The sequence below is a fragment of the Siniperca chuatsi genome, linkage group LG2 (assembly GCF_020085105.1).
Source record: "Siniperca chuatsi isolate FFG_IHB_CAS linkage group LG2, ASM2008510v1, whole genome shotgun sequence".
In the NCBI taxonomy this organism is placed as follows: domain Eukaryota; kingdom Metazoa; phylum Chordata; class Actinopteri; order Centrarchiformes; family Sinipercidae; genus Siniperca; species Siniperca chuatsi.
The window spans coordinates 20,974,894-20,997,166 of record NC_058043.1 but is presented as its reverse complement, the minus strand read 5'-3'; the positions used below and the strand labels follow the sequence as shown (position 1 = coordinate 20,997,166).

Genomic DNA, 22,273 nt, shown 5'->3' with positions numbered 1-22,273 from the left:
CACATTGGGGTGGGGGGTGGGGGGCAATACACACACACACACACACTCATGTACAGGCATACACTCAAGGTATGCTGAAAATGAACACACTCACAGTGACTTGTGTTCTTTTCGATAGAAAAGGCCCAGGTTGTCTGAGGTGTTACAAAATAGCAATGTGCTTGAATTTACAAGAAATGAGTATTTGACTATTGTCCCACGCAAAGTGTGCTTAGAATCACTCTAATCCTCTCAGGTATGCCACTTTCCCATGGTCCAACCTAACCTCAGCACACACACACACATACACAAGGGAGATTATTAAAGCGACCTCGTGGCACATGGAGGTTCTTGATGGATTTAACATCAGGAATGATTGTTAACTTTTAGGACTCAAAAGACTTGGAGTGACTCCTGAGAAAAACAGAGCTCTCAGCCAGACACATGGATCACATGACAACTGGGCCGCAGCAGCAGGGACCCCTGGGAAAACGGCACAGTGCCATCTCTCAGATCACATGGACTCAGGAACCAGGCAGTAATGACGCTGTGCAGCTCTATCATATTTAGGTATGAATATACCATTCACATATGCAGAAGGTTGAAGTGGTTTTTAACATGAATATGTGCATCACAGTCAAGTGGTTAAGAAGAGAAAAAAAAAGATAATCACCGTGAAATAAATTAAACCTATTAAGAGGACCATATGCTCAAGGTGACAGAAGAAATTAATTTGGCTCAACTATTGAGACCCATACATCCACCTGCTATAGGATTTCTACCAAACTAATTATCACGCTCCACTTTCAGAAATAATAAGGAAAGTACTTAATAGGTTAGGATTCACCCCTGCATTCATATGTCCATTTAACATCCCTGCTTTCATGCCCACACACTCTTGCCTTAATACAATTTCCCATCCATGATTTTAAATAGGGGAAGGAATTACATTTCAAGTGGTGTCAGGATTAAAATATACAAGCAGTGATATTAAAATACTGTAAGGTCTTCTGTGTGTGCGCCAAGCCTTTCTGAGTGGCTGAAGCGGAGGTAAAGATGTTAAATAATGTTTTTGTCACAGTTTAGGACAACAGAGGAATTAAAATGAAACCACAGATCTCTGATTAGTCTTCGCTCACTGTATATTAATTTTGTTCCCTCTCTGCTTTATGCTGGTAAGAAGTTTAATTTTTAAACAGAGCACAGATATGAAAAGACCCCCAAGTGTGTGCTCCTACTCCAGCAACCAAAGTCTGTTTATCTAGTCAGCCATTCGCTCCAATTATAACAACATCCAAATGCAACTATTGTTTCATTTCAAACATTCTTTCAAATTAAAATCACTTTTTTGTTTTTTTATCCCCCTACTTACGCACGAATTAGCATTTCGGCGCCCCAGGCTATGGAGAAAGTGCGAAGTCAAAATGCAGGTTAGGCCAGTTTTGTTCATTATCAGTGCAACAAAAGTTAAGCATAAAATAAATTAATAAAAAGGATGAGCAAGCCCTTAAGACGAGTTTTATCAAAATTATGTTTTTCATTCCTTGTTTTGCAAAGAATTTATATGCATTGAACACTAATCACGTATTCGTGGGGATCTTTCTGTGAACTACAGCTCTTTTTTTCCATTTAAAATATACCCTCCTGTCCTTTGCTGATTTCTCCCTGTGTGATACATCACTGAGCTCTGTGTCTCTGTAATTTTGTAAAAGGTAACAGGGCGCTAGTGAGGAAGCGAAAAGGAGTCAATATCCCATTGAAGTCTGAGAGGATTACTATATGTCACTTCCTCTGAGTACAGCTAACACCACAGAGTATACTCCATACACGCAGAGTGCCAACATGACCACAAACATCTCCTGTCTCCAAAGGCATCAGCTGAGCTACTGACAGAAACATCAAAATCAAAAAATAAAAGGATTATAAAAATACAAGACTGACTGAGAGGGAGAGGTCTATTAAGTGCTGTGGTTTTCTATTAAACTCTAGTGGAGGCGGGGTAGAAAAGGGGAAGAGGAGTTCACATTATCTAAGAGAATTCCAATTAACACTCTCCCCCTCAGTAATTAGCTACTAAAATAGCTAGCGAACAAACCCAAAATCCCAACCCTGACGCCACTGCGTTGCCTAATTAATTCTCAAATCAGGAGCATCTGATGCAGAAAAGAACCTGATAGTGTAAATGACAGACAGATTGGTCAGAATAAACCATGAGGACTAGTGTTAAAGTGTAAATAAAAAATTAAAAAACTGTTTGCTTGCGTATGAGCTGTCCATTTGTTGCTCCTTATCATTTCCGCTATGTTCTTGTGCTGCTTTTCTTTTGGACTTGTGACAGTGTCTCTATATTTTAAAAGAGAAAAATACTGTAGTAGACTTACTGCAACAGAACTAGAGTAGAGCAAATTAATAGATGTATTCATCAGAAAAAAGCAAATACCATTCATTTACCTCATAGAGGAATAACAGTAAAATAAGTGAGATAAAATAAAAGGAGCACACTGAGCGATCTAGGCCAAACAAAATAAAGAGAATGAGGGAGGGAAAAGCTGAAGCGAGGGACATAGCCAGAAAAGCAGATATCTTTTAGCCGTCTGCCGCTCATTTGCTCCTTCACTGGTCAGTTCTTCCACTGTTTAATGCAAACAGATGAGGCCTTTTCTCGCTCTTTTTCCAAATCCTTTCTTTTTAACGGTGGCTTCTTGGCCTCTGCAGTAACGTCAGCACAGCGTCTATTAAAACAGCATGTGTCCCAGACTGCTACACACACACACATGGAAACACACATACCCTCTGCACTTGGACGTTTTTGGTGAACTTTTAACCTCTTTCCATGAAGTGACATCTGGGGCATGGGGGTTCAGGTGTGCCTAAAGTTTTTACACTCATTGCCATGTGCACATATACAACAGATATGTAGATAAAACATGCAGTATACAATCAATGTAAGCTATATTAAGATGTCATCTATCTGCGGCTCCTATCAGCGACCAGTGCTGATGGATAACAAGACAGAGATAAACTCAATAAGCCAATAACCCACCTGGCCACAGGGTGGGCTGTAAGATCCCACTCTAATAATACCAACCTAATTCATCTGCTTTTCAATATGCACAGATGCAGGACCTCTAACAGACACACAGCTTATGGACAATACAGTAGCTCTAGCAATAGCTTTTAATATATTGAGATATCCATCAGGTACATTCTACAGAGATTTTTGCAGCCCACACACACACACAAACACATGTAAACTAAGTCACACACACATAGACACAGTGGCACATTATTAAAAAAAACAACACATGCTGTCACACGCTGATCTGTATCTGGACAAGTCAAACTGTGATAAAGTCACTCTTCAACTACAGCAATCGATGGAAGTAATTTATTTACCTCACCAGGCAATTTCTGCTCTGTCTTCAGAGAGAGAGAGAGGGAGATTTGGCAAGCATGTGTGAGTGGTGTGTAAATTAATCTAGCAGCAGTGAGAGCCAGAGCCATGTATAAGTCCATAAAACAAGAGGAGGTTAAAGCAGCTCACATCATACACACACACATCAGGCAAAGGTCCAACACCAAAACCACTTCTTCCAGAGAGAGAAGAGACATGAAACGTCATCTAGGTTCCATTAATGTGATGTGCTATCCCTGGATGCCACTAAAAAGAGGGGGGGGAAGAACAGTGAAGAGTTCTTTCTCTTCCTTTTTCTTTCTTTCTTGCTTTCTCTCCATTCAAAAGCAACACACACTAGACAGAGGCCTGTCCACGGTCCTTAACTTTAACTCAATGAAATAAAAGGCACTTAACTAAGCCTCAATGATCGATACAAACACTGCTGCTGGCCGGTGCTCATACACACACATACACACATGCAGACACACACTTATCCCACCTCCTCAGATGCTCATGCATATGCATGTCCATTGTGATTTATGCATCCTGGCGGGGGTGTGAGCCTATCTGAGAGCAAGGCCAACACACAGGTCAGCTCATTTGTAAATCAGTTGCCTATTTATGGATGTGCATGTGTGAGTGTTTGTGTATGTATGTGCATATCTGTGAATGTTTGCTCCTATAAATCTGTGTGTACGTGCATGTGGGTAGAGGTCAGTGCTGGAAACAGGCTCATAATCACAGTAGCGCCTTCATTCATTATATTTATTGAATTCTTTCCAGCTTCTGCTCTTGGTGTGTGTAAATCACACAAGTTCTACACTATAGGTTGCCGTCCGTTCAGTGTGCGTGTGTTTATTTGTGTGTGTGTGTGTTCCAAGTCATGCTGGCTACTTCTGCCAACTGGCGCACTGACCCCGCTCTTTGTAGCAGGAAGTCACCCAACTTTTTGACCTCTCTTATTATTCCCAGGGAAGGTTGGGGAAAAGCCTTTAGAAAAACGCCTGCCCATCAGAGTGCCTGTCAGTTAATAGGGTCCCCATGGTCTCTCCTGTCCTTTGCACTGGATTATGGATAAAAATAAGACGAGATCTACACCCGAAGAGGTGTTAGGGGTTAAACGTACGTTCATTTGTGGCATAGTCTGAGAATATAGCCTTCTTTGCACACAAAGTGAAGAAAACAGTGTGTGCTTTCCTTTGTGGAAATTCAGTGGTGTTGCTCCACCCTCCTCCCACCTCCTCTGAACAACAGATTTGGTCTAATAGGGCAGCTGCTTGTCGCCCCCCTCCCCTAAAACCCCACTATGCTGCTCCCCCTACAACCCTTCCACCCCGCCTAACTTCCCAAAAAAAAAAAAAAAGCCCAGGAGGAAGCCTGTTGTTTTCAACTTGTTTTTGACACGGCTGTGAATGGAAAAGTTCCAACAGTTGGAACGCTCATCCCAGAAAAAATACATTGAATTTGTCCACTATTTTCCTTGAGTGTCGCTTGGTTCCCAGATCATTTACAGATCATTTAAAAGATAGAAATGAAAGGAATAAAAACACAGTGTACCATGAGTATGTTTATCCATCTATCCATCTATCTAGCTGTCTGTCTTTCCTTTTCTGTTTTGCTATGTTGTCAACACAGGCAACTGTATCCCAGAAATAAACTCTGCATTAGGCCGGCCAACAACCATCACTCACACACAGTCAACAGTTTATACTCTCCACAATGCAAAAAATGTATAATTTGGAAAGACTACAGCAAGTACCCGGATATACAAAAAAGGAAATGTGAAAATATTTCAAGCTATTGCAACATAAAAAATAATACCAGGAGAAACACTATCAAGATAAAACCCCTCAAACACACAATCAGTCCCTTGTGGTGTGTGTAAGTGAGCTCATAGAGATGTTTCAATGGACTGAAAACTACTGTGAGTGTGCGCCCAACCACATAAGACAGCACGTGTGTTCATGTGTGTCGCGGTGTTTGTGTGTGAGCGTGTGTTTGTGTATATGTGGGGGGTGCCCATGTGTGTAACTGGAGCCAAGCTGTAAGCCATATGCCAGTCTCCCTCTGGTGCCCGCCCCCTCCAAACCAGACACAAACACACTCACACGCATGCACTCATAAATACACTTACATGTACACATACACACACAGAGGCTTCCCTGTAAAAAAAAAAAAAGCCCCTCCACTTCATTAGGAAAGTAAACACAAGTGCTGTCTGAAGTGGCTAATTAGAGACTAATTACTCCCTGCTCGTTACTAATGCAAATTAGATTACGCTGCTTAACTTCCTCGTGTCCACAACGCTGCTGTTAATTGAGGCCTTTTGAAATTAAATTACCCGCTAATTAGCATATCAAAACCATTAATTCTGAGCAAGGAGGGGAAAAAAACAACAACAAATGCCAAGTTTTGCTAATGCGTTTTGCTAATTGAATATGTACGCTCAATACAGGGGTTTGTGCCAGGAATACCTATTCAGCTGATCAACGTGCACATGCATTTGTGTATGTGTGTGTGTGTGTGTGTGTGTGTGCGCGTGTGTGTCGAGGCAGCCAGACAGAAACACCATGGATCATAAGAGCAGCATATAATTAAAGTAACCATTCCATCTCTCCAAACGCTTTGTCAATATTTCCCTCTGAACGCACGACTCCACTGATGTTCAGCGTGCGGGGAGCGAGGGATACAGCAGAGCCACAGAGACAGTGTGAGAGGGGATGGATATTCATCTCATGAGAGGCAAAAGAGCCACTGTATGTGAATGTGGAGTGTGTGTGTGTCGCAGTGGTATGTGAGCGGGTTTAGCATTTGTCCAGGCTGTAAGCCTTCTTTGAAGTAAAGGAACTCTGTCTCTCTGCTGCTCTCCTAATGCCATGGACCCCCTGCCAGCTCTTTCTCTGCGACCCCCCCCTTCAACTGGCCCCTCTTCACCTCCACTACAATACCTGTCCAATTAGAGAAACACACACATACATACACATTTTATGGCCACTAGCAGGTGAACAGTGCAATCTTTCCTTCAATCAAAGCTGAATCTGTTTTTTTCTCTCTCTCTCTCTCTCTTCTACCTGAATAGATTATTTGAAACTTTGTGGATTAGAAATGGTGAGCATATTCATGGCTGGGCCTATCTGCTTATGAATAAGAGAGGAGACACACAGAGAAGCCAGGAGCTATTAGCTACTTTAATCTGCTGACGAAATAAAAGAATCATACATCTAAAAGATCCATCTCAGCTTTGCATGTAAAACCAGCAGAAATAATGTCATTCTGAACAACTCCTCTTTCCCTTTCCCTAAATATCTATCCAATCAGGGTGTGTGAAAAGCCCCATTCAGGTTGGCCCTTATAAAAGTTTCATCTTATTACACTTTCCAACTTCTCATTTCATTATCCCTATAATGGCAGATGAAAAAACGAATGGTAAAATTGAGAGGTAGCCATACAAAAAAATTAAATAACCATGATAATTAGATGTAAAGATATTATAATTCCTTTAACAGGATGCATAGAAACTGCTGCTCGACAATATTTGCCCTAATTGCTAGAATTATCATATTAACCAGTTACCATTTGAGTAAGTTGATTAAAAAATTGATTATTCGTCTATTTCTTTTAGGAGTTTCTTAATCAAAATCTTACATCCTTGAAAAATTAATTTGAAGCCGTTTCTTATCAGTTAATTAAATCGGGTTGGAAGTCATTTTTTCTGTGCGGCATGATTAGAACGGTTCTGTTCTCTTCTGTTCAGACACCATGACGTTAGAGGGGGAACTTTTCACTGTCTCATCAAACATTCACAACCACAAGAATAGGACTTCTTTGAAGGGCCCGCCGCCTTTTTTTTCTTCCAAACCTCTGCCTTTCTGATAAATTGTGCTACACCCAATAGATCTTTCTTTCTCGTTAACACATTCTCATTAACGGACAGAGAAAGCGAAAGGAGAGGGGAGGAGAAAAGGAGAGCGGCGAGGGTAAGGCAGAGCGGGGGGGGGGGGCAAGGTGGAAAAATAGAGGTGGGAAAAACAGGGCAGAAAAACAGAACCAATGGCAGAGATAAAGTCAAAGGGAGAAATTAATACACAGACAAATTTTACTATACAATGAAGAAACTTCAATAATATAAAGACAACACAGGAACACATACGTTACCTGGGTGACAGCCTTGGGGTGGCCTGAGCTGAGACTAAACAACTAAGCCAACTAAGCTAAAACAAGACCTGCTGTTACTACAGGAACAAAATGTCTATCTGACCAAAAAGTGTTCTCTCTCAGTCATTTAATTTTGGTAATACTTTTTGCTATCTAAAGATTTTTATTTTGTAAAAATAAACATGAAAATAGCATATGGCAGGTGGTGGTAAAAATTGATTTTCCTGATATATATAATAGATTTTACTTCGTTCTGTCTCACTTCAAATTTGCAGCTTTAAAGACTACACATCAGAGGATGACTTCACCTCAGAAAACTAGTTTTCTATTTCTGGAAGAAGACTAATTATAAAGCTCTGCCCCTGGGAAAGAAAAGCCCCTCTTGAAGGAGAGAGGGAGGCAGAGAGTCCATTCAGCTAGGGCATCAGTGGAATATAAGTTTGTCTCTCTCTACTTCAGCGAGCAGCAGAGCAGAACCGAACAGATACAGTGTGCTCCACTCATCTGTCCATCCCCGAGTCCTCGGGGAGGTATGGGAGGATTGGAGAGGGAGGGAGGGGGTTCAAAAGGAGAATTAAAAGAAGAATCAGTGAGGATACAGAGCGGTATGGTGAGTCTCTCTGATTGGATAATGAATTGAATGATTATTAGAGCCCTGCTAGTAAAGTTGTGCAGAAATCTCAGCTCGTCATCAACCAATCAACACGCTCCCTCATCAACCAATCAAACCCCCACCCGGGGGGATGCGGCGGTGGAGGTGTGGGGGCTTTTCTATTTGCTCTTCCATCTGCCTCTCTCCCCATATTTCTCTCTCTCCTTTTTCTCTTACAACACGTCATTCTGTCTTTGGTACAGCTGCCCTCATCTTTCTCCATGGGAGACAGAGAATTCTCAAAGCCACAATTACCGCACAGAACTATCAATTTCCTCTTCAATTAACCCTGTGGGAAGAGAGGGGACGAGGGAGAGGAAGGTGAGAGCAGAGAAGGGGATGAGAGATTCAAATTTGGGATGAAGAGGGCCACCTCGGGCCACTCCTCTCCCCCCACATCCTTCCCCCAGGGTGCAGTCATGTGTTTGGGCTGAGGTGGGAGAGAATTACACCTCCTCGGGATGAATTTGATCCCAGCATTGGAGGTCAAACAAGTTACTATACAGCACAGGCCCCCTATCCTCATTACCAGCAAATAGGCCCAGCCACTGTTCCACTAATGCAGACTGTATGTTAATAACCATACGCTCAAACCACAGCGCAGAGCTGCTGAAAGTTAAGATAGAGGTAGACAGAGAGGCAGAGCGGCAAGGAGGAGGATGGAGGGAAAGAGAGGAGAGAGAAAAAGGGTGGAGAAGAGAGGGGGAGGGGTAAGGAGGAGGCGTGAGCCAGGAGTTGTGTTTCTTAGATCAGGGCCTGCGCGCCGTAACAACGGACGACTGTGACGGCATGCCTGCTCTCTGTGCTCTGCTCCCCTCTCCCCCTCTTCTTTGCTATCTCACTTCCCTTCCTACCTCCTCCTCCCCCCTCCACCCACTCTCTGAGCGAACCCCCGGGGGGAGCCGCTCAAACCAAACCCAGCCTTCAGCAAAGTTTCGCAGGCAAACTTTTCACAAAGCCCCAGAAGCCGCATGCCTGCCTGACACCACGAAGCATGCCAGGGTTTCATTGCCACTGACCCTCCCTCCTGTCCTCTTTTTTTGTACTTTAGTCCCTCGTTCCTCCCTCAGTCCCCTCCATCGTTTTGCTGACTACTTTCCGAGGCTAATGTACTGTTCCTGACTGACCTTTTATACAATGGAAACCTGCAGCAGCAGAAGTGGCCGATTAGGGCTACAGGTTGCATGCGACAGCGCTGACCTTCACTGGGCAAATGGGCATTGTGATGTCTGCTAATCCAACAACCCAATGGCCACCTTTTAACATAATATTAAATGCCCTGAGTCCTTGAAGAAAATATTCCTGTGTTTTCTCCATTACTTGCTGATTGTAAATACTTCAAAAGAAAGTTTCATACTGGAAATAATGAGGAAAAAATACAAAGAAGAAATCTGTTAAACATATTTTGTTCCTTGTCAATTGTTGTTTTTGTCAGAGAATCGTGGCTAAAATCTGTCTGTTTTTGCACTGTGAGGCACAATCTTTCTGTCCAGGGACAAGTAGGTGTGCTGACAAAACACTGCATTCACCTTTCACTCCAATCACAAAACGGACTGAACTAAATTTATCAACATAATTCAACACATTTTTCTCACACTGAATATAATTCTTTGAAAGCGTAAAAGCACACATGAAGTTTATAAATCAGAGTTATTAGGAATTTGTGTGAATGTACTACAGTAATAGTTCCCTTTTTCTCATACATAAAATTTGCTTGCATTCAAAGCGAGCAAAATATTTCACTTAACAAATAGATTTAAAGAAAAAAACATTTTTGTTTGAAACTTCTCTTTTTCAATCTTTAAATCTTCTAAAAGCTTCTCAGAGGCTGTCGAGAGTGTTGATTGATTGATTAACCTTGCATTGAGTCTTGTCATTTCAGTTATATAAAATAAATTATTCTTATTGAAATGGGGCCTGAGGAGAGGTAGCAAATGTTGGAGGTAAACTGTGATGACAGCTTGGATGTAATGAAGAGGCTGAGGGAACACAGAGCTGTGATAATTAGAGACAACAGGCATGACAGGAGGAGAGGAGGAGAGAGGGAGAGCACAGACGGGGGGAAAGAGTAGATGGACAGGAGAAAGTGCAACAGAATAAGAGGCGAGCAGGAGAAAAGAGAGACAGCGAGTGTTGAGTGCTTCACAGTGAGTGACTATCGGAGCTCCGACAGGGAAAAGAACACTTTCCAACCAACCACGGACCAGAAACTAAGGCAACCCTGGCAACTGCAGGCGCGCATGCTGTATGTAGATGTGTGTAGCCTTATGAGTGACACACAAACATCTTTCCCAATACATTTTTTAAAAATGTAAGTAAAAAAGGACTGATAAAATTTTCTTTTTTAGTTTACATATGTCTCGTCATAAGTCGACCAAAACAGTCTGTGGAAGGAGGAAAAATGTCTGGGTTTAAACATTGTGTTGTGCCTTTGTAGATACAGTGGAACAGTGAGCATGTGACAGCAGTATATTTGAATGATGTTATTCTCTTTTAATCCAGGAAAAAATTGTTTTAATTAATTGTTAAAAGAAAAAAATATTAATTAATTATTTTTTTATTTTAAAACTTGAATTGATGTATTGAAGTTGAAAATTAAAAACTATGGTAAATGTTAAAAAAAACAATTAGACAACTTTTCTTTAATTAACATGAAATCTGATAACAGTAAATATATTTGAACAGTATCATATGCAGCCTGTTAGAGTAATTTAAAAATTACCTTGGCTTGAACAGTGAGCCAAGAACCTAAACACTGTTAATCAAAGACTACACTTCTCTCTTCCAGACAAACACTACTTTTCCTACTTTTTAACTTCTTGTTTTTCAGTGCTCTCTACTTTCCTTTCCTCTCACCCCCTGACCACCACTCTGCCGACAAACAGCTAACGCTGCTTCAAAGGCCAACAGCCCCACAACGCAAACACACACACATACACACTCTGACTCCTCTCTCCTCAGGAACATGAGAGCTGGCTCTAATTCACAGGCTGGTAAAGCTGTGGTGGACAGCAATCTTGATCTGGCAGGATTAGGCTACTTTTATTTCCCCGAGAGCCATGGGGAGGAGGGGAGGAGAGGTGGAGGGGAGGATAGGTGGAGGGTGGTGAGAGGGTGTGTGTGTGTTGGGGGGGCACTGAAATCCTTCTACAAATGTCAGACAACGACCGGTGACCAGGGGCTGCAGAGATACACACACACACGCAAGCTCACACACTCATAAACACTCCTGAAAAAGCCCAAAAGTGCCACCCAGAAAAGAGACTCATCACTCTCCGTCTCTTCAGTCTGAGGAAGAAGGGATGTGGGGGCAAGAAGGGAGGAGGAGGGAGTGAGGGAAGGAGGGAGGGAGTAAAAGAGGGAGGGGGGAGTGTGGGGGGATTACACAATTATTCAGATAACAGCTGGCTATAATCTAGTGGCAGATGTCTCTCGGTCAACAATGCCCACCACACACAGGCGCGCATGTGTATGTGCATACACACTAACAGAGTTTCAATGCCCAGCAAGCAGCCACAGAGTGGAAAAAAACGGCCGCTGATGAACCAGCACCAACTACTTAACAACACAGCTCTCTATCGCTCTGTCTGGACGTTTTTTTTTTAAATCGGTCTCTGGTACAGATGAAACAATCTATGAAAATAATGACAGAGAGCCTGTTTTCTCCAGAACAATGAGATGTCTTAAAAAATACACACAAGTTGGGAAAGTGACGACCTGTTTGCTTTTCTTCTCCTCCGACAGCCGTCTGAAAAACAAAACCTAAAACCTGAGGAATTCTGTCCGAGGAGGAGCGAGGTGGAGGGTCACCCATTGATTGACAGTTAATTGTAGTTGCTTGCACACACACACACACACACACACACATACACACACACACACAATAAGTGTACACACATGCAGAACAGCATCCCTCTCATCTGTGAGCGATCTCCAAGACTCCCGATAGTGGCTTTCGCAGTCACCATCCTCCCCTCCTGCCTCACCCTCCTCTCCCCTCTCTGAAAGGGCACTATAGAAACCATAGTGTCTGCACCCCACTGGGCAAAGCCTGTACAGTCTCTTCACCTTGAGAGCCACAGCAGAGGGAAGAGGAAGAAGAAATAAAAGTTGAAGGAGGACAGAAGTCGACAATTACAGACAGATGGAGAGCATAAAGTCCTTTGCTATGGGCAAAATCGTATTTATCATATTTACTTTCAAAACAATCTCGGAATATTTCTTCCAGAAGTTTTGGAAAACTGAATTCCCAAGCTCTGTTCCATTCTAACATGAACAAATCTTCATGTGAGGTTACATGTAGTGGAGGAGGAAGGAAGAGAAGCCCAAGCAAGTGGTGAGAGCGAGCTCTGTCAATCCATCAACCCAGGCAGCCTATTGTGATTTGGTTTAACACTGGTTAACAGCTCGTCCTGTCAGGGGATGGATCATCCCACGGCGCCTCACATGCTAATAGCTTAAGTAGGCATCCCATGTCCCCCGGAACTAATACTATAAATACTAATACCATAAAAGAGCAGTGCACGCCAACGCTCCAGTCTCACTTTCGCCTGAGTTAGCCAACATCCTGATACTTTACGGATTAGAAAACATAATGAGATGCATTTAAATGGTTATTAGCACCCCGGTCCAGGATGGCAAGGAACAGAGACGAGGGAAAATATTGCATTGCTAATTTCCTATCATCATATGTTAATGTGAAGTCATCCTGGCTGAAGCTATTCAAATGTTCTGATGCAAATCAAAAACTAAAAAAATGCTAAAATAAATCAGATTAATGGTTGATCTGATAACTGCACCCAAATAGACACACCAGGAATCAACTAAAAACGAAATGAGGAAACTGATCAGCAAAGAAATCTAAATTTGAGGTATTATTGTTTTCCACGCTTTACATCAGGAACTCATAAGCAAATAAGATGTAAACCTGATTTGCGTTCAATCAGGTTGTAGTTGAGTTTATGGACCTGGATGTGAATCCCTGTGCGCTCCTCCTCTTCTGTGAATCTCAGCATTTTATCGGAGCGTTCGCTTGTCTGCTCGGCAGATTTTACTGCCGCAGCGCTACGGACAAACGAGCACTCAAGAGCTGTGTAACGCTTCTCTACAGTCAGATGGTTTATGAAATGTGCAAATGTGTGTGTGTGTGCACGTCTGTGTGTGTATCCATAACATTCTGAGTCTTGCGCTTCACAGCTGTCACCTACCCTTCACAGCCATCCTTTCAATACACATTAAAGCAGTGCTGCAGAAAGTTTAGTCACATTGTTGTTCTGAGCGAAGCTTTCCACTGATCTGCTCCCTCGGTTCCCCGCTCGATTGACGGCTGCCCTGTCAGTTTGTCGCAGTGCTTTAGAAAACACCAACGGCTCTCTGATGAAGTGCTTACAAAAGGTCATAGGGTGGAGGCGATGGAGAGGAGGGGAGCCGACTACTGAGAGAGGGAGGCAGGGGAAAAGGAAGGGGAGACGGGACAGAGTGAAGGAAAATCCATAACACAAATGCAGCTGTCAGAAGCAATGCAGAGTTAGCAGGGGACACAACGACCGATGAGAGCTTTTTCATGAAGATGCTCTGCTTGAACACAACAGGCCTTCTCTCAGTTTTTACACACAACACTGCTCGGGTATTTTTCTGCTTCCACTGACCATCTTGTGTGCTCCACCTGGCTGTGCCACTGACCTAATGATCCTGTGTGACTCTTTCTTTCTGTCTGTGAAACCAAACTGGATAGCTCCAACTGCCTTACTTCATGATCTGCTCTCATTCCCCCAGACTCCACAGCCATAGCCCTCTCCTTCAGCTCCAGCCATGGCCTCGGGTGCCAAGTGTACTCTGGAGAGGCTGATCTAATGCTTCCTCAGCTATAATGACCTACGCCTAAAACCCCTTGTTTCCCTCACTTCTACCAGCCTTTCAGTCATGTGTTCTATCTCTCTCTATGTCCCTCTCTTGCACCCCCACCCCCTATAGGAAACAGTCTCTTCCGCTCTGAGCTGTTGGGTCACTCCTTCCCACATCCATCAGCTGTTAATGGGCCGGTGCTCTGTGGAGCTGGAGAAACATCTCTGAGCCGGCATGCCTCCCAGCCTCCCCCCACACACACACACACACATAGAAAAGCTCATCTGAAACACATGGACATGTTAATGACCACAGGCTAAACCACTGTGTCAGGCGAAATGATTATCTTATCAATCAGAGGGAGAAAAGTGCGTAAATTTTAAAGAATTAAGCTGCTGTCACCACATATGCAACGACAGCTCTTTCAAAGGACACAAAAGGCAAAAGAAAAGGCAACAAAAGACAACAACTGCTCTCTCTCACAGGTGGTCAACTTCCTAAAGACCGCTAAAGGCATCTTCCCGCTTTCCTCCTCTGCTGTCCTGCAACTTGCCTGTATGCCTTCTGACCCATCATAAAAACACATCTCATCTTTGAAAAATGTGTGGGATTTATTATATGCACACACAGACAGACACACAGACACACACACAGTATTCAGCCCTCAACCTCTCCTAAATAACAGGTTCAATTAGAACCACATGTATAATCAGGCCTCAGTCTAAAGCAATGTGGCGGCTGTTTCACTGTGCAGTCAATCACTTCAATACACAACCAGAACATTCCCAAACTTGCTGGCTGCCTGTGAAAAAAAAACACCTTCATTTAATCCATTAATTTGTTAATAATATTTCATTAACATATTTATAATAGGTAACAAGCCATAATTGCTATTATAATGGTATTCAGTGATTACATATGGAGACGTGTAGATTTCTATTTGCCATCTTTTTATATCACTAAAAAAGGAGCAATTTTAACGAAAATTAACGATACACTAAATAAAATATGTTTCATTATAACACATAATTACACAACCTGTAGAACATCTTATCCTACAGTGTTTCCACATTTAAAAGTCCAAAACATGTTGAGCTTGAATGCGCACACCCTGCAATAACGGCAGCTTCAGGACCAACACTTGAAATAATTCCATTTAAAAACATGCTTTCACTCCCTGCACAGTAATATTTTTGCTTTTCTCAAACCCCATCTAAAGGATATTGAAAATTTAACCATTTCAGCTTTTAAGCAGGTAATGCACTAAGTGCTGCAATAGAAGTAAACCTGTGAGTATCTATCACGGGTCAAACCCTACATGTATAGCAGAGTCGTATACGGGTGCTCTTCAACATCACTTTGGAGCCAAAAGCCCACTCAGACTTGTGGGTTTGGGATAGCAGGAGGGCTTTAATGAAGAGAGCGCGAGAGATGGAGAGACGGACAGGCGAGCCATCAAAGCTACCGACGCACAGGACATTTAAAACTTCAAATACTGTCCATTTTCACTCAAGCAGGACAGGTGAATTGAGAAAAAAGCACTCCTGTATACACACACGCCCGCACTCAGATATATACACTCTTCCACACATACATTCGCACGCGCTCATGCTGGAGGTAAGGACTCTCTGAGTGAGTTTATGGACTAACACAATCATGTTGGTGGCTTTTAGTCCTGCTGAAGGGGTTTCAAAGCGCAAGAGATTCATAGCCATTATTGTCTGTCTCTAGACGGTCTCATACATGGCTCGAGTCACACGCCAGCACATAGTCACATACACGGGGCTGAGCTGAAAATCGTCATTTAAGTAATGTGTCAGTAAGCATAACAGAAACAATCGTGGTGGAGAACAGTCTGAAACTGATAAAAATCAACAGTACATGAGCGACTATTGCAAACAATGAAACAAAACAGGACATGGAAAAGACACAGCTGTCAAGAGGAGAGAAAAAAAGCAAAGAAGAAAAAGTGTTGAAGCAAGTCAGATGAAAAAAGGTGGCAATGCTGAGGCAAACACACAGACACGGACACACAATAGCCGACAGAGCGCAGAGAGTCAATCTGTCTCTGACACCTCTGGCTTCCTGCACACATACACTCGTTTTTAACCAAATAACTACTTCTGCCTCTCAAATTCTCTTTTGTTCATTGTCTCCTATTATATTTCCATGAAAAGCCTGTCACTGATGTGATAGCCTATTAACAAGCAACGTACTACATAGAAATGATAACTTTACAGTGAGGTTATACTGTTGGCAAATGCTGCAGTGTTTAAATAGAAGTAGAAATAAAAAAGATAATTTCTTCTATCCTTCAGCAGTGTTTCGCTGTTCTCCCTGAGCTCCACTGTAGGTTTCTTTTCAAGGTTTGCAAGTGATTATCAGTGAGGCCATTTTAAATAAAAATGTGCAAATATGTAAACTGTGTAGTAATCTGTATTTAGTTGGAAATCGTACCTAAGACTCCAAACATCATTCTTTTAACTGAGACATCTCAGCTGCTGAGTCTTCACTGTGTCAAAGAGAAATTAAGCAGCTGAAAGAACATGTAGCAGCAAGAATCATCTTTTTTTTTAAAGAAAGTCAAAGTCAAAACTGGCTTAATTATTTTTTCCATATTTCTAGGAAATCATTTCAGAAAATGTAGCCTATTGGACAAATCTATAGAAAAGAATTATCTAAGATGCATTGAGGGTTACTGCCAGCACACAATTGTGTAAATTATTTTCATACACTTTATTAAAATGGTTCAGGTATGCTGATATGCAAATTAAATACATTCAGCTTCTTATGTCTTAGCTAAAATGAACAAATTAACCATCTTAAAATTCTGATCTATTTTTGCTGATTTAAATAAACCGCAACATGAGGCTGTGTGAACACAACTGTACATTAAAAACATGAATGTGCAGCTATTTATGAAGGCTGCAGCTTACTGTTTAATTCATCCAGGTGAAATAAACTTTTTTTTTTTTTTTTTTTTTAATTCTGCACACACTTTACCCTGTGGGCGCCGAGCCACCACAAAATACCTGCTTTCCTGTCTGACACCAGAAATGTGACAAGGTCATAAAACGTGATGAAGAGCTTTTTCATTCCCGCTGGATCTTCTATTAAAGTGCAATTAAAAGTGTGTCGCCGCTTCGCGGAAATGCCACCACAGACGACGGAGGGGTGGGGGGAGGGTTGGGGCGCGACACAGTAAATAAAATTAATTATGCCAAATGTCCTGGCACCCATCAATCACGGGGCAATAATGCCCGTGTCAGAGTGTGCACCCACACGGCCTGTATGCTTTTCTCTCAACGACAGACAACTAACAGCAATTAATTGTCATTTCATCTCTCCCTCTTTTTTTGTCTGCAGCTTTCCATCATGCGGGACCTGAGTCCATCTGACACAGGACGTTCTGGCTGATGTTTGATATTTGATGAGGGCAGCAACTTCAACTTTCACAACACTGAAGTTGATGTTACACATTTTGAGTTATGTACAGTTACGCAAATTAAAGGCAGTTTTAAACTGTATATCTCATTACAATATGTTAGTTTTTTTTAAAAGTATAGTCCCCGTAATAAGTTTTTTCTTTTCCTCTATGAAGAAAAAATCATTTTCCTTTGTGGTGGAGGCCTACTGTCAGGCGGTTTATGACTGCAAAAGAAAGGAAAAACATGGGTCATGCAGAGGTTCTGGTACAGACTTCAACCCCCTCAGTTTCTAAATTTATAATATTGTCTAAGTCAGCTCTGAATATGGGGGAATATTTGTATATTTTCTCCTCAAAAATACATCACGTGTATTATTTTTTCATGCAATCAGTCTAACTTGTGAATTATATAAATAGACTAAGACGCATCAATGTTATAATGCACTTGATCACCACTGTATTTGATCCGTTTTAATATTCTCCGTTTAAACTGGAATTAAACTTTTACTCTGCATGGACAACTTTCCTCCACGTCTTGCGTTTAAAACACGCCGCTGTATGTTGATATTTTTTTTAGATTATGGAAAATACAACATCAAAACTCAGTGAGGTCAACGCGGTTCCAATTTCAAAAGTCAAAATCTTTTGAAAAGAAAGTGTTGTCCCCTGACCGAGGCTATATGTCCACAAGAAAGCATTTTTTTCTTTCTTAAGACAATGGGTCTATTATCTTCAGTTTGTAATTTTAAACCTTATTGTTTAATTATCAAAAAAAAACTAAATTAAACTATTAAGAATTTAAAGACAGTGTTTAAAGGCCAGGCGTTAAACAGGTATGAAGCTATGACAAAGCATTCAAACGATTCTCAGACGGGTGTGTAAAATTATCACCACATAACCTACGTCGGTGTTTATTATCAAATCCCTTAACAAGGGTTATTAAAAGGGACGCAAAGTTAAGTTTGTCGCCTCCATTCAAATCCACTCCCGACATCTTAGTTAGTCCTAAACTTTTTGTTGTCTCATGAGCGGAGACTTCGGACAATGACACTTTCTATAAAGCACTGGTCCTCTCAGTCAACGAAACTATATGCTTTGATAAATCCGAGTTCAAATGAATTGCGATATTCCATTAAAAATAAATGTCGATTGAAGTAAACTACATTTTGAGTCTGTGTATAACACGTGTGAAAGTGGCGAAGAGGTCGAGAGAAACTTATTCCACCGTCGATTTTTTAAGTCTTTCTATTGAAGGAATTGAAAAGATGAAAACAACTACTTCAAAGAGGATTTTAAACGTGGCTGGTAAGTTTAGCGTTCAACACTGCAGAAAGAGTCAAAGTTAAAATGAAACAGACGGAGGGAAGTCTGAACGAGGAAAACTCCGAGTGTGCCCCGCTGTATAATACTCTATAATACCCTATTATATTATTACGCTGTCTTGGAGGAGTTTCACAAACAATGTGCGATGAAAAGTTTAAGTTCGATGTTTTTTGGGCTTTAGGAAGAGTAGTGTCCGTATCAGAGAGTTTCAATGGAAGCACAGAGTGAGGAAAGAGTGAGGAAGATAAAAAATGGGGAAATGAAAGTGTAGATAATGCATCAACCTGTTCTCTTGTTTTCGGAAGAAGTCAACTTTCACGCCAGTGGTTGGACCATGTGGACAGCCTGCTTCTGCTCCTCGAGCCCCCGGCGCGTCCACTCTCTCGCGGCGACAAAGGGGACACAAACCGATGGGACGAAAAAATTCACCAACAACAAAAAAAAAAAAAAATGGAAAGAAACAGAGAGGAGAGAGAGAGGGACAGAGAAAGCTAGGATCTAAGACCGCAGGACCATTACTTTAAACGACAAAGCGTGCTCGTTAGTCCTTTCCTTTCCCCTTTTGTGTGCGTCCTCTCTCCTCGGAGTGGCCCCTCTGGAGTGAAGTCAGAACAATACTGCCGCTAAAACTCTGGCACTGTGCGCAAGTTGCCGCGGCGAAAGAGCGCAGCTTCTCGTCTTGTTTTGTTGCGACTGCTTCCTCCGCTATCTCTTCAAGAGGCTTATTCAGCGCGAACAACCTCTCCACCGGTCCTCACTTTTTGGCATCCCGTCTGTTGCTTGCTCGTTCGCTGGAAATCAGGGTTGAATCACTAGGGCTGTGAATGCACACGAGTGTGGAGTGTGTGTGTTGCGCGGGGACAGTTTGCTGCGCTACCGTAATGCCTCTAAAGCAGGTGCGCGTTTTCATCGCTGCCCTATCCTCGCAAAGCCCTGGCGCACAATAAGAAAACAGCAGCCGGGGAGAGGTATCGCTCTCTCTCCCACAGTGTGTGTGTGTGTGTGTGTGTGTGTGTGTGTGTGTGTGAAAAAGAGAGAGAGAGAGAGAGAGAGAGAGAGAGAGAGAGAGAGAGAGAGAGAGGGGAAGGCACTGATCTTTTGACCTCTCTTTGCATCCCGGCTGAGTTGTGCTATTGTGGAGGCAGAGAGGAACAGATGTTAGCCTGCATAGAGTTTGAGCTCAGAAAACCGCCAGAAACAAAGCACGATCATCCAAACAGAATTAGTCTTCTATTAAACATTTGGATTTTCGACACAACTAAATTTCATAGATTGTTTCACATGGGTTGTATTGATTAAATAAAAACACAGGCAAACAATTACCTCTATAATCTGCACAAGACAAAAGCTCTAAAGTATGAATAGCTTCTCTTTTTATACTTTTTTTTGCTCTTGCCAGATCTTATTATTAACTTATTATAACTTCCATCTTTTTTCACACTGCATGGCAGACTATATCATTCATGCCAAAAAGATTTATGTCAACCTAGGAAATGCTGTATTCCACAAATAATAAAATAAGTGTAGAATCAGTTTAAGTGGGTTCATTCTTGTTATACACTTACCTTGCAAACAGACAGTTATATTGTGATTGGACAATTTTTTTACTGTCTGCCTACCTCACTATGTCCTTTATGTATTTTGGAAGCTTGACAACTCCTTTTGCAGAGTTATTACCACCTTTTTTCCCCTCACCACCACATTCATTTACTAATTGACAGCATAATCAGTGTTGAGATTACTGTCTCTGATGAAATTTGGGAATTACATCATACCTGTCGCTGCGAAATGTGAGGGGAAAAAACGAGTGCCATAACTCATAAGGAGATCTTGGAATAATTTGGCTTTGGCCATTAAATGGGATTCTGCCCTCCTGCCTTTTCTCTAACTAAGCTTTTACCATTGGAAAATGATGGCAGTCCATCACCGCACCACCCAACAATGGGCCACGACTGCAGTAAATCACAACACATTCATTAGCACGATCAATACTACTAAAAAAATTTGTGTCTGTGTGTGCATGTGTGCAAATGTTTGGGTGTGTGTTTGTGTGCGTGAGTGTATATGAGCACCCATATATTTTTTTTTACTTACTCACCTCTCCTCTCTGAGCCTGACAAATTTAGCCAGGAACACTTTGTTATATATCTCCAATAAATCTCCCGAGAACTGACGGGTGCTAATGTGACCAACTGGATGGTGATGAGTGATGCTTAGGCTGAAGGTGCACTTTCAAGTTTGATCGACAAAATCAGACAGTATTGTTAAAACAAAGTTTATAATTGAACCGCAGCAGGTGCGTATGTGGTTACAAAAAATCTTTACAGCAACAAACAGCCTGAATCCTATTAACTGAGAAGCACAATCGAAAGCAGAGAGACTGAATCATCCTGCTTGTTGTTGTGTAACTTTGACATTTTTACTAAAGATATCAATCACCCCCGCCTGTTTGGGCATCATGATTTGTTGGTTGTTGTTTGTCTGTTCTGGCTAACGGTTGCATAAAATCACAAGATTAAACAGAACGCAGGAAACTCAGTAGGACTCTGTGTTCTGCATGGCCTGAATAAATCCGAGCCAGGCCAGACTGAAGCAGGCCAAGTATGAAAACTGAATCAAAATAGAGCTGGTCTGGACATCTTAAGTCAACACCCTCATTCTTGTTCTTGGTGAAAGGAGAAAAGCGCTGTTTGGCCCTCTCACCCATCTCCTATTCCCATTTAGGAACCCTTCTCTCCCTGTTAATCAGGGGGAATAATTATCAAAGTGGACAGGTAATTAAATTAAAACATAAGTGGCTACATGAGCTGGGTTGGCTGTACTACAAGGTTTTCCCTGGCTTAATTAAAGAGAAATATGGGAGTGCTCACCCACAGTGTCACAGAGCTGGTAAAAATTAGGAAAAAAAGCTCCTGCCACTAACTTGAATAGCTCAATCTGATCCTTTAAACGCAGGATTTTGGATTGATAAAAAAAAGAGGCGATTCCTGCCTGTGTGTATATGTTGGGGGAAAATTCTTCCTCACTGCTCATTCCTGAACGAATCAGTTCCACAGACTATGTTGTTTGTTTGTGTATGAGAGCAAAAGCATATGTGTGTTGCGGCGAGGGAGTGCAGAATGTGTGGTAGGCGTATTAAAACTGCGAGCTTTAGCAGCCATCTGGGAATAATGTCGTAAAATAAAGCCACAATAAAATAAAACTTACTGCTGTTGATGTTTACAAACAGCCCCCACAAAATCCCCACAATGCCTTGAGAGTCAAACCCAAAGACAGGCTACAAACACACACACACACACACACACACGCACGCACACACGCATATACAAATAAACAGACCCAGTGCAGGAAAGCAGTGCACAGACCAAATTATCCAAACATTCACAAACACACTCATATGTGCCCACACCCACTTTGGTACACATATGAGTGTGCATGTTTACAAATAAAGACAGAGTGGGGAGGCTGCATACACACACTCACATAAACAAACACA

General features: G+C 42.0%; 1 protein-coding gene across 3 annotated transcripts in view; it reads right to left on the bottom strand.

Moving 5' to 3' along the window:
• The window catches only part of foxp4 (forkhead box P4), a 93,725-nt gene extending 73,972 nt beyond the window's left edge, over window positions 1-19,753 (bottom strand). The window contains exon 1 of one of the 3 annotated variants that reach the window (XM_044179122.1): window positions 19,062-19,753. The gene's annotated coding sequence lies outside the window, so the exon portion shown is untranslated. The remainder of the gene's footprint in view (window positions 1-19,061) is intronic. The other 2 variants (XM_044179114.1, XM_044179105.1) reach the window with 2 other exon arrangements.
• Between the last annotated feature and the right edge of the window lie 2,520 nt (window positions 19,754-22,273).